The 13,726-nt window shown below is 42.4% G+C and overlaps 1 protein-coding gene across 11 annotated transcripts in view; it reads right to left on the bottom strand.

Annotated features, from left to right (window-relative positions):
• LOC118723408 (SSX family member 2 interacting protein) overlaps positions 1-12,694 on the bottom strand; it is a 53,586-nt gene extending 40,892 nt beyond the window's left edge. For 10 of the 11 annotated variants that reach the window (XM_045584388.1, XM_045584391.1, XM_045584396.1 and 7 more), the window contains exon 1: positions 12,541-12,693. The gene's annotated coding sequence lies outside the window, so the exon portion shown is untranslated. Of the gene's footprint in view, positions 1-12,540 lie in introns of all 11 variants that reach the window. The other variant, XM_045584395.1, reaches the window with a different exon arrangement.
• Between the last annotated feature and the right edge of the window lie 1,032 nt (positions 12,695-13,726).

The raw sequence follows: 13,726 nt of genomic DNA, 5'->3' as shown, positions 1-13,726 counted from the left end.
TAATATCCATTTCTAAATGAAAACTGCTATCAAGTTTGCCATCTCCAAGTTTTACTAACCATTAACTATAAGCAGAGTCCTCTGACCTCTTATTTAAAGACAACTTTATGAAACATACCCAAACATTTCAGTAATTTAAACTCATTTGACTTATGGCTAATCGCATAGCATGCAGCACAATACTGAGATATTGTCGAAAATTCCCTCTGAGAACTTTCCACTAAATGTAAAATTCAAATTCATAATTTCACTTGGTAACCTATCTATGGTGCTTTTATAGCATGACTGGATGCAATGGTGCATTCATCAATAATGAGAAGTTGGGCCTTTTTAATGGTTTTAGCAACTTCACTCTTTAGAGAGTCTAGAAATTAAAGTTTCATTTAATGGAATTGGTAAATTATATTGGCATGAAAGGTTCCTTCACTGAGAAGTAAATTTGCAGCAATTCCTGTAGATGCTGTGGGTAAAACAATACCCACCATGACCTCTAATATAATGTATTAAAACTTTATAAAGTTATGTTTTTCCACTATCTTCTGGACCATCCAAGAAAAAGCATTTGGAGTTTACAGTTTGATCTTCGATGGCTGAAGTTATAGTGTGAAAGGCTGCCAACTGTTTCTCATTCAGATAATTTATCAAAACCTCTGCCTGTTGTTGCTTGTACGATTCATCACGTTTTTGTATTCATTAATAAAGGATAGTCCGGAAGTTTGAAATGTGAACATTTTATCCCATGCAATGTGAATACCTCTTGAATTGCATTAAGGGTATGCATTTCAGAGTTCACACAGACACCTTCTCTTCGGTGCAATTTCCAACAGAAATCTTCAATAAAATGAGATTTATTCTCATCCCATAATTTTTCTGCTTCTGAAGGACATCCAAACACACATATGTATGCAAAAAGTTGCTGTAGTTTTTTGGGCACTGTAGGAGGATCCCATCATCAATTATAGCTTTCCAGATAGTGTCATTGATTAATAATCCTCAATGTTTAGCAGCTTCATGAAATGTATCATAAATTACACCTCCTACAGTTCGCAAATCATCAAAACTTAACGCACTTTTTACATGCAGAAGCAAAAGTATAAGGTAATATCATTCTGGTTCTCTAAAGCTCACAGTGAACAGTCTACCTAATGCTTTATTCTCACCTTTTGGCATTTTGTCCACAAAGAATTACTAAACACATAATGTTATGGAATCTCCCAATAACTACGCACATCAGAATCTTCTCTATTCAATAACTGAGCCATCAAAGTCAAGTTATGCCTTTTAGCTCTATAACTTTAGCAAAATCATCAGTATGAAAATATAAATTCTGTTCATTAAGCAAATGAATAGCTAATCTTGTGATTGCATGAGATTGGTCATACATTCACATTGCAAAAAGTCTTCAAACAGCCTCAGGAGCACTCACATACCTGGAGTCAATGAAGTTCTGTACTTCGTCATGATTTTTTTTTCCCCAGAAATTTGAATATTTGCACAATCGTGCTCTTTATAGTTGTACTTAAATATTTGACACTTTTAATCAATGTGCAGACTTCAACGTTTAGATGACAGTTATACTTAAAGCACAAATACAGGTTATAAGTGACAATCCAAGTGTTATCAATAACTTTATTTCCAATAGACATGGTGCTACCAGATCTTTGTTTGTATTTGGAATATCATTATTTCTAATGGTTGCACTTTGAAATTCTTTCAGATATCCCTTTGAACATTTTTCATTTCCCATACATGGGCTATTTGGATTTTGTATTCCACATGGTCCAGGTACCATATTTGATTTTACAATTTGAAAAGGTCGAGGACATTGGTCTTTATCCCGAATTTCTGCCTTAACTATACAGTCTATGTCATCTTCTGCTCATAATTTGGATTCACCATCTAAATATTAATAATACATGAGCGTGAGGCAGAGTACATTTCTGAAATTTAATGACATTAATTTTAGCTCTTTGTCAAATAAATGAAATTTACATATATCATTTAAAAGAGCATTCAGCCTTAACCGGTTTGGCTCAGTGGTTAGAGCGTCGGTCTGCGGACTGCAAGGTCCTGGGTTCGATTCCGATCAAGAGCTTGTACCTTGGTTGCGGGCACATCTCCAGTAGGGGGTGTGCAAGAGGCAGCTGATCAATGACTCTCTCTCATTGATGTTTCTAACTATCTCTCTCCCTTCCTCTCTGTAAAAAATCAATAAAATATATTTAAAACAAACAAAAAAAAGAGCATTCAGCTTAATGTTAAAAACTCTGGCTACCAAGTCAGGTCTGTTTTCAACTTTTTGCCAGTGTTTTAAATTGTTTATAATATCTATTTTGGATTATGAATAAATCGGGCTTACTATACTTCATTACAATTGCCATAGCATCCTGATAGGACTGCTGATTTCTGAGACGACCATCAAAAGATGATGGAAGCATTATCATTTTATCAACTGGCACATTGTCATTTTCAGATCTATATGTGAGATAATCCACCAAAACACTATATTTTTCAACTCTCAACTTAGATTGGTTTGCTTTAATGAAATTTATCCAATTGGCTTCCAATTTTGAATATGAATAGACAATATACTGTTAATTTTCCTGCATGTAAAATAGGATTAAATATGTCCCAGATGAAATCTGTAATACTGCATTTGTATGACTCGCATCCTTACATTTCATCTAGTAATAATGTCGATTACATTGTCGTCTCTGAGTCTTAATGCAATATACGTTCCCCAGCTTTTTCACCATGTGGAAAAAGAATAGGATATGTCATGGTAGCCAATGTAGGAAACAGGATACTGATTTGTTTCATTTTAGTGGCATTCAGATTATTGAAATCTGGTTTACAATGAACAAGTCCCTTTCAAAAGGAGGTTCTCCATCTTTGTTTCTGAATATGATGGCAACCTCAGTTACATGGCGAGAATTATATATACATAGATCACGGTTACAATCATATTTAATTACCATTGTTACTTCCATGGGAGCAATACCTTTCCCTGCTGTTTCAGACTGGGCTTCCTTTTCTAATGCATGTAGCATCTAGTATGATTTTGTTAATTCATTTATTTCATGCATGAGGTTGTTGATGTTGATCATGAGTCTTTCTGAGCAACCTTGGTTTTCTGGCATTGCTAATCTTTTACTCATCTCTTTATCTGTATCTAAAATATAGAGTTGAGCAAACTTCCGAGAAACACCATCCAAAGGATATAAAGTTCCAGCACGGTGATAAACGTGTCCATGTATTCTAATACAGTATGGCCCATATCCTGATGGTGAGCAATATTTGCACCCCCTTAAGCAAAAGCAAAAAAAAAAAAAAAAATTTTTTTTCCATGTAATTTTTAATATCAGAATCTTTATCATAATTTTTTAAAAATATGCGAGATATTCTGAAAAATGTTATCACTTGGCAAACTTTACCTTCACTACAACATCGAGTAAATTTTCCATCAGATGATTTTTCATCGGAGAAATTTAGTGATGGGCAAAATTGGCAGGTAACAGTCATTCCACCACAACTATGTTCGATAATTGCATTCTCATTTACTTCATTTTTGTTGTGAAGGCGGATTCTACCAGTATTGGCAGTATTTGTTGATGGCTGTTCTTCAGACACAATCTGTCAACGACACTGGCTTCTTTTGGCTACAGAGGCACGTTGTGCCAACAGTTGGTCCTCAGACATGTTCTGTTGACCAGAGGAGGAATGGGTGGAATTGGGCTCCCTCATGTCAGGGTCAGGAGTGGGGGAGGGGGGTGCGCAAGGATGATGGGGGAGGGATCGATCAGGGTTTTCCTTCTTCTGGCTGCCTGCAGCAGGCCCCGCCCCCAACACTGCTATTGCTTGCCATATGTGTAGCACCACCCCCCTCTGCCAATAGTTGCCTCCTGCGGGCGAAGGGTATGGGGTATGATCACTTGGCTGGCCTGGGCCTCCCTCTATAGGGTGAGAGCTGGCCGGCCCACCCACCCAACACAGCATCGCTGGCCGGTGGGCCTCTCTGTGTGGGGTGATGGATTGCGGAGCCCACAGATTGATGCCTCGCAAAGAGAGACTGCCTACCATCACAGTGCAGCCGCTGGTTGGGTAGCCTGGGCTTCATGATCCATTGTGGCGCACAGGAAGGCCCTGCTCACTCAGCTGTGACTCCCCCTTTGGTTGCTGCCCACAGGGAGGCCCTGCCCACCCTGCTGAGGCTCTACAATAGGCCCTCATAGCGGTGGTGGTTTGCCTCAGCCCTTGCAGCCCCAGCTTCATCAGGAACATTGTCTGGAAGGATGTCCAGAAGGTCATTTGGCTATCCGGTCTAATTAGCATATTAATTTTTTATTATTATAGATTGGAGGGTGAGGAGAACCTTTGAAAAACAAACAGTATGGCAGCTGAAATTCATATATCCTATTCATATATTCTACAACCTAGCCAGTCCACTTTTAGGTGTAAATCCAAGAAAAACCTCTTGCATGTGTACACTAGGCTGTGTGAACATAAGCAGCAGCCCTCTTCAGATAGCAAACTACCATAGCAGCAGAACCCCGGAAGCAACCACACAACCCTTAAAAGGAAAATGGAGAGACTATGGCATTTCTGCAAAACAGAATGTCAGCAATCAGAAAATTTCAGTGACATACATTATAGATGAATCTCAGCAATATAATTTTAAGTGAAATAAAGCATTATAAGGTGGAAAATGTATTAAAAGATAGGGCATGGATGTATACTTTTAATTGTGTAGTATATATGAAAAACTTATAAAGATTCAATAAAATATATTTTAAAAGCTACAAAGGAAATGATGAATAAGGATTCAGTAAATAGTTGCCTTAGGTTAAGGAAGCAGGAAAAGGGGAAGAAGGGGCCCAGCTGGTTATATCAAGGTTACTGTCAAGGTCTTAGCTTTATTAGGTGGTGCTTATCCTATAAAATAAGAGGAATATGCTAATTATCCATTACACCATGAGGTATAATGACCAATTGCATAATGACTGGATCACAGATCTGCAGGAGGGTGGGGCATCGAACTATAAGCAGGTGGAGGAGAGCTACATGTCGGGGCAGGGCAACAAGCTATGACAGGGGCAGAGCAGCAGGCAGAGAGCTTCAGGAGGACAGGAGGAACCTACTGGTGCATGGATTCATGCGCAGGGCTATTAGTCCTACATACCTAATAAAAGAGTAACATGTTAATTGACTGTACCTTCACAATGCCCACCAGCCAATCAGGAGTGAGTATGCAAATTAACCCAACAAAGATGAGTTAATTTGCATGCGCAGGTACTGGGCCTCTGGGCAGGGTGGGAAGGCAGAAAGGAGGTTCTGGGCCACAGCAAAGGCGGTGCTGGCAGCCAGGGAAAGGAAGGACCATTCTGGCACGAATCTTTATGCATTGGGCTTCTAATATAATATAAAAAGAGTTAATATGCTAATTAGACTGGACAGCAGAACAACCTTCCAAAACAACCAGTGGGTGGGGCCACGGGAACTGCAAGACGTAAGTGTGGCACCAGGCATCCGAGACTGGGAAGGCTGGGCCCCTTGCATGAATTTTGTTATATTAAAACTAAATAAATGGACCAATTATGAGATTGTGTCATGAGCCAAGAGCCAATGAACCTCCCTCCTTACAAGTATAAAAACAAGCAGTTTGGGCTTGTTTCATAGGATCCATGAAGCAACCACAAATTTGCAAAGAACTGTATTAGCTAACTGTGTGGAACTGGAGGAGAGAACTACCACCTTGAGCCTCTATGGCAGCCAGATGTGGCTATGTAATTTCTCCTTACAATGACCCTAGTAAGTAGTAGATATAACTCTTCTTTATTGATGGAAGAATCTGAGGCTCAGAGAGATTAGTTAACTCATACGATACAAACTTGGAAGGCAGGTATAAAACCCAGGTATTTAATCTGGAAGGTAAGAATAAAAACTAGATACTTATGATTCCAAAGCCTCATCGACTCTGGCCTTCTCTTGACACCCAAGTATCCAGAGCAAGTGATATGTTTTCCAAACCCATCTCCTCATTAAAAAATAATCCATTTGATGATGGCTTGTATTTATTGAAGATTTATTTTATATGCTTGATCCTATGTAGGATATTTTGAAAACTTATATACAGAATAGAAAGAGTAATGCTGAAGGTGCCATCTTATAGACAGGAAAGGACAATACCTAGATTACAATCACCTAGCAATAGACTGACTAACCCAAGACTGGGACCTTTATAACCTAGACCACAAACTCGAAGCTAAAAAGTACATGCAATGACTGGTACTCATCTTGGTTATAGTATCTTCTGGCCACTCAAACTCTTTACATAATTTTATGTAGTGCTACAACTATTAAAGCAATATTCATCTAGCAATCTCCTTCCACCTTAATGTTTCCAAAACGGGCTTCATTTTCAGTAGCACCCCACCTCCCCCAACTCCACACAAAAATATTATAGCAAACTGGGAAACTGGGCAGCTGATGTTTAGGCACGGCTCACTGACTGAGCCAGTAACAATGAAGAAAGTGTAGGACAGATAAGAAATACTTCAGAAGCTGAACTAATAAACAACAAATGGAGGCATTTATTCTTTTTTGGTACCAGACAAAAAATAGTGTCACTTAAAGAGAATAGAGGAGTAAAGTTGATATAACTGGGTTTGGTTAAGTGTGTAGAGATATGAGCTCCATGTAGAATTCACTGGGTGTAGAGATGCTGCATGAGACATTCAAATGGGGATTAAACTAGGGCCTGAAGGTCAAAAGACATCAAGGCAGATTTAGCATAATGTGGTAGTTGCATCCATACAGAAAAAAAGGGAAGCAGAAAGAACACCTAGAGAACATCAACATGTAACAGGTGAGTGAAGGTGACCTAGATGTAAGAAATAAAAATAGAGAGGTGGGCAGGCTTTACGAAAGCCATGGGGGAAAAAAGTTTTAAAGAGGAGGGAATGGTGAACAAGCAACAAATGCCATAGAAAGGGCAAGATCTAAATAGAAAAAATATGTTGGATTTGGAGATTAGTGACTATGATAAAGCTGAGGTGTAAAAATGGAAATGAGATTTAGAGAAGTGATCAGCAAATAAGATAAGGAGACAATAAACAAAGATCACTTGTTCAGAAGTTTAGTTTAACAAAATGTATTTGGCTTCTCTGAATGTAGAGGCTTTATCAGATGTTCATGGATAGATCCACAATAAGAGACAAAAAATTCTTATTCAATTATAGCATTTTATGTCAAATAGAAATATAAAGTGCTCAGTAAATGTAAACTATTTCCCCAAAACACTATTTTAGATATTACTTTATCTTACTTAATCATCACAAACCTATGAAGTAGTTATATTATCCCTAATGTACAGATGAGACAACCAAGACACACAGAAGATACAGGCAAGTATTGGGTCGGCAAGTAAGTAATTGCGGATTTTTAAAAGAAAATCAAAGACAATTTTTTCATGGAACTAAATAACTTTATTCTGTAATGTATTGCCCATTTTGATCAATGACCTTTTGCCATCTTTCAGGCAGCATCATAATCCCACGTTCAAAAAACTTCTGGTTTTTATTAGCAAAAAACTGAATCAGGTACGATTTGACATCATCATCATTATTGAAATTTTTACCATTCAAGGAGTTTTGTAAAGATCGAAACAAAAAGTAATCAGATGGTGCAAGGTCAGGACTATATGGTGGATGTGGCAAAACATCCCAACCAAGCTCCATTAATTTTTGCCGAGTGACCAAAGATGTGTGTGGCCTTGCATTGTCATGATGGAATACAACACCTTTTCGATTTGTCAATTTGGGCCGCTTTTCTTCAACTGCATTATTTAATTTCATTAGTTGTTCAATGTAGACATCAGAATTGATCGTTCGGTTGGGTGGTAAGAGTTCAAAGTAGACAATTCCTTTGTAATCCCACCAAACTGATAACAAAACCTTCTTTTGATGAATATCAGCTTTTGATGTTGTTTGAGTTGGTTCACCTGGCCTGCTCCACGATCTTTTCCGCTTGATATTGTTGTAAACAACCCATTTTTCATGGCCAGTTATCAGTCGTTTTAAAAATGGATCATTTTCATTACGTTTCTTTAGCAAATCGCAGCTGCTAATGCGTTGCGTTAACTGTGATTCTTTCAGTTCGTGAGGAACCCATGTATCGAGTTTTTGAACATAGCCAAGTTGTTTTAAGTGATTTTCAATGCATGTATGTGATACATGAAGCTTCTCTGCAATCTCACGTGCTGTACTGTGACAGTCCGAATTGATTATTGCTTTGATTAGGGCGTCATCAACTTCAACTGGACAACCAGAGCGTTTTTCATCTTTGAGTGAAAAATCACCAGAACGAAATTTGGCAAACCAATTTTGACACTGCCGTTCTTTTAAGGCTTCGTCACCATAAACAGCACATAACTTTTTATGAGCTTGTGATGCGTTTTTCCCTTTGTGGAAATAAAAAATCAAAATATGACGAAAATGTTCCTTTTGATTTTCCATTTTTCAACGAACGCCAAACGAAAACTACAAAACAGATCAAAAAACTTTTTTTACTGATTAACAGCTGAATAGCCAACTATCAAATAACAAAATGTGTTTTACATTTTTACTACGTCTGCAAACCTAAAAATTCAACTGAAGCCATATATATGTGAAACCCGCAATTACTTACTTGCCGACCCAATAGTAACTTATCCAAGGTTCCTTACCAAGTAGTGTGGTGGTCAAGGCCAAAACTTCACTCACAAAGTTAAGAGGGAGGCAATATATGATGAGTTAATATATGAACTGTAAATATTAGTTAAGATTACATTAATTGTTAAACTAGCTGCAGTTTAATTTCTATTTAAGAACTATTTTTAATTTGAATTTCTGCCTTCTCTCATGTCAGAATCCTACACTGCCAGGATCTGACATTTTTATGCTCTTATGGCACTGTTTCTGCACTGCATTATAATTGTGTTATCTCTCTTTACTGAATTGCAAGTTGCTGAAAATGGGGTTCTTATTTATCCTTGCATCTCTATTCCCCCCAATCTTAAAAGCAGACAATACTACACTTACCGTGGTCACTTCACAATATGTATACAAATATTGAATCATTGTTCTAAACCTGAAATTAATGTTGTCAATTATTCCTCAACAAAAAATATAAAAACAAACAAAAAGGTACTAAATAAAGGTTGGTTATATGAATAATCATTTTGCCTTTTTAAAAGTTTTTAATTGCTATGTAGGGCTGTTGTTTCTGAAATATTACTTAGGTTGTCTATATTCAGAGCACCTTTGAATCATTCCAATTACTGGTTTTGATGCAAATACTTCTAAAGCAAACATAATTCCCATGGATAAAACCTTTTATAAATTCCCTATCACCTACTGGTCAAAGGTTGTACCACACCTGGCTCTATCAAACCACCTGTACTTCCTCAAGGGTACAGAACATGCCATTATGTGTTCAACAGGTGAACTGTGACACCACCTCCTCCATCTCCATCAGGACAGAACTGAAATTCTTTTCTAAAGCCTTTCCATATTTGCAATTTTTACTTTCTGTTTTGCTCTCTTCTTTACTACACTATAAATTTCCTAAAACAAACACTCATCATATGTATCCTCAGGTCTGGCAAGAAGAGGCTTAGTGTTTAATAAATATTAAAAGTACCAGAGGCCTGGTGCATGGAATTCATGCACAGGGTGGAGAGTGGGGAGGCTCAGCCTGGACTGCACCCTCTTGCATTCTGGGACCCCTCAGGAAATCTCCAACTGCTTGTTTAGGCCTGATCGCTGCCAAAGACATTCTTCTAGCAACCCGGGACCACTGGCTCCTAACGGCTCATATGCCTCACCCCTAACCACCTCTGCCTTGGCCCCCCACCACCAAGGCTTTGCCTGGAAGGACATCAGAATGGCATAGGAAGATCAGATCTAATTAGCATATTATGCTTTTATTATTATAAGTTATTAATGCATAATTCAGTAAATCTGCTAGTGCTATCTAACCCACTATCAAAAGTAAAATTTTAGGTAGTTTTCCATTTTCAATAATGAATGGTGGACTTTTCTATTTTATCTCAGTCTATAGATTCATGAATTCAAGACAGTTTGTACCTTCATTAGCAGCTAGCCATGATCATCACCAAAGACACAAAACAGACCCACAGAGTATCAAAACCTCTCTGTGACCTGGTCTAACATATATATTCACTGGCAAATTATATGGGGGAAAAAGTCACTTAAAAAGCTTTGAAACCGTTCCAATTTAAGCATGTGAATTAAAATTACACACTTCTGGGCAGGTATCTTTCTTATATTTTTATCTCTAGATGCATACTACATAGAAGATACTCAAATGCCTCCTTTTATAAAAATTGTGTCATACCCAGCCCTAGCCAGTTTGGCTCAGTGGACAGAATGTCAGCCTGGAGACTGAAGGGTTCCAGGTTCGATTCTGGTTAAGGGCCCATACCCGGGTTGCAGGCTCGATCCCCAGTAGAGGGCATACAGAAGGCAGCTGATCAATGATTTTCTTTCATCATTGATGTATGTTTCTATTCCTCTCTTCCTCTCCCTTCCTCTCTGAAATCAATAAAAATATATTGAAACAACGCTCGCTCGCGCGCGCGCACACACACACCAAAACAAATCGTGCCATCCCAAGATAGCTATGTCAGGATTTTGGATAGGCCAAGAATATAATCTGATTTCCTGTTGGCCTTGAGGCCTTTGGCAAGTCAATTAACATTTTAGTTTTCTCATATAACACCTCAGTGTGTTTGGAACATAGTATTCTTTAGCAAGTCTTGTCATAAGGTACAATGTGTTATGAAGAGATCTTCACATTTCATCCTAGAATAACTAAGTCCTTGCAGTTATCTTCAAGCTGCTTCGCGCATGCTACTTAACCCTTGGGCTTCATTATCTTCGTTGTGCACACGGGGCCGGAGAAGAGGAAGGAAGGATATAAAGTGACTTGGCTGAAAAGACCCACCGAGCCAGTCACTTAAAAGAGCCTTCATTTTAACTACCGGTTCCCTCATCCTCTTTTCAAAGAACCACTTTGAGAAACTTGCACTGACAGCAGGCAGAACAGTGTCAAATTAAGTATTAGCTATACTTTGTTTAGCCTGAACCAATGATCTCAGCTTCCTAGACCTTGAAGTAGAGATAGTTCTAGGATTGGGTGGATAAAGTTTTGCTGACTGAATCCAAGTTCATAAGTCTAAATGTCAAGATAGCTTGACCTAAATTTTAACTGTAAGGGCATTTTTGTTTTCTCTCTCTCCAGGTCTCTCATTCTTTTCAAATTTTGCTCAGTATCCTTTTAAATGTGTGAAGTCATACCCTACCTTTCCAGGTCAGGGTCAAGGCTGCCAGAATTTTCTTCTACCCAAACAAGGAAGCAATCCCTCCCAAGGCACCACCCATCAACTCCCACCAAACTTCAGACCTAGACTCCAACCTGAATTGTTAGGGAAGCCCAGCATTTTCTAATTCGAGGAAACCCCCCACCCTTTTACTCTGCTGAGCCACCCTGGGAGGAGTGTCTCTTCGAATCCTCACCCCATGACAGAGTCCAGAAAAGAGAAATCGCAATTCCGCTCGGATTCAACAAGAGCTGTATCAGCGCCGCAGGTAACGATGATTTAGCAATCATAAATACGGGTCCTGGAATGAGGTAATAATCCATAAAGATTCCCAGTATCGCACGTACCGAGGAGGACATATTCTTTAGCACATTCCATTTCCTGGGCCCAAATGACTTGCATAACTGGGCGACCAGCACAGGCTTCAAAGGGGGGGGGGGGGGGGGCGGGGGGGAGGCAGGGAGCTCCTAATTCAGTTTACTCCACTTTTACTACAAAATTCTACACCGAAAAAAATATGCTCACACATGCCTGCCCCTTAGGATGGAAGCTCTTCCCCTAGACATCGAGCTGCCATCGGCGTTCTCTTCCTCTGCAGCGGCCACGGGGCCACCCAGAAACTCAATTCTAACCTCAACTCGCGGGGCTCGAGCTGGCAAACACCGAAGCCTCGCACCCCCCCCCCCCCCCTTTGCATCCCCGCAGCCTCTGCCGACACCGCAGCCCCAAATTGGCCATCTTCTCCCCCCGCCCCCCATGTCCCTGCGTCGCCCATCACTCCACGCCGGGCCCCACCCTCTCTCCATCCCGGAGAGGGGGCACGGCAGTCCGGCCGCCGCCTGCGGAGCGGCCCCCGGGCTGGCACCTACCTCCCGCCTCCTCCCCGGGGCGCGGCCGGGGGTGCGGGTCGCGGGTCAACGCCCGCCCGCGCCTCCAACGGCCCCAACCGCCGCGCTGGTCAGGGCGCAGGGAAGCGGGGCGCCGAGCCAGGGGTCGACGCTCACCTCCGCGCCACCCCCACCGCCCAGCCCCTCACCGCGAGCTCCGACCCCCGGCCCGTTTGCCCCAGACCTTGCTGGCGCCGTCGCCCTCCCCAGGCGGGCGCGTCACTATTCCCCGCCGCCGCCGCCGCCGCCGCCGCCGCCGGGCAGGGCTCTCACCGTCAAGTCCCCGACAGCCGCGGGGACACACCGCTCGCCCGGCGCCCCGGTCAGGACCGCGCAGCCCCGAGGGCCCGCAGAGCGCGCGGCACGCGGCGGCCCCGCCTCCGCCTCCGGCTCCCGCCTTCCCCGTCCCCGCCGGCCCCGCTCCGCCCCTCGCGGCCGCGTCCCCGCCTCGGCAGGTTCGCCAGGTTCCCACCCCGCCCCCGCGCCGCCGCGCCGCAGGCTCCGCCGCCTCCCATTGGCTGTGCCCGTTGCTAAGCGACCAACAAGCGCCGCCGGCATTGGTCCGGTGGGGGTCCGGTGGGGGCCCGGCCTCTCACCCGGAGGAAGGGAAAACCTCACCCGCGGAGCCGGGCGGGATGCGGGAGCAGCTGCGGCAGCGGCACCTGTTAGCCGCCCTGCGATTCACCCCGCCCGGCCCGCCCCCCTCCGCCCCTCCTCCCGCCCGCACGGCTTGGGCCCCCCGGGGGGAAGGGGGCTGTGGCTGCATCCGAGCACGTGTGTCGGGCCCCAGTGAACCCCAATATGCGCACGGGGAGCAAACGTGAAGCTCCCCGAAGAGCCACGTGCGCCGATGAAAGGGGAGAAATAAACCAAACAGCAGCCGGCACCCAGAATTAGGCCAGACCCAGGGGAGAGAGAGGATGCAAACAACCCAACCGGGAGAAACTGACATGTAAAATCAGGGCAAAGAAAAGGACCTAGGCGGGGGACAACGGGGAGACTTAACGAATGGCACTTGTGGTCTCGAAGTTCAGATAGAAATGGAAGTTCAGATAGAAATGCCTCACACCCGCCCAGCAAAATAGGTGAAAAGAAAAGGTATGCCTGCTGCCACCAGAGTCAGGCGGGCTCCTCCCCCGGCCCCTGTTCCATGTCAGCCTAATGCTCCAGGCGAGAGGAGAGGCCTGTGGAAGGAACCTCAGGCATATGAGTAGAGTTATAAACACAAAGATGTACTTTGATGGAGTGTATGTGTGTGTGTATATGCCAAGGGTTGTATTTTACTCAAGAGACCTAGATGGGTTTGGTATTTTAAGGAGCCTCCTGAGAGCATTTTGAAACTAAAATACCAAAATATGAGACAAGAAAAGGAAATATTAACAATGAAGAACAAGGGAGGGACGAGTGTCCCCCGCCTCCCAATTTACACGCACCTATGCCCAATCCTGGATGAAAGATC

This window comes from Pipistrellus kuhlii, unplaced genomic scaffold, assembly GCF_014108245.1.
Source record: "Pipistrellus kuhlii isolate mPipKuh1 unplaced genomic scaffold, mPipKuh1.p scaffold_m20_p_2, whole genome shotgun sequence".
In the NCBI taxonomy this organism is placed as follows: domain Eukaryota; kingdom Metazoa; phylum Chordata; class Mammalia; order Chiroptera; family Vespertilionidae; genus Pipistrellus; species Pipistrellus kuhlii.
The sequence above is the reverse complement of the archived record's forward strand: the minus strand, read 5'-3'. Positions and strand labels throughout refer to the sequence as shown.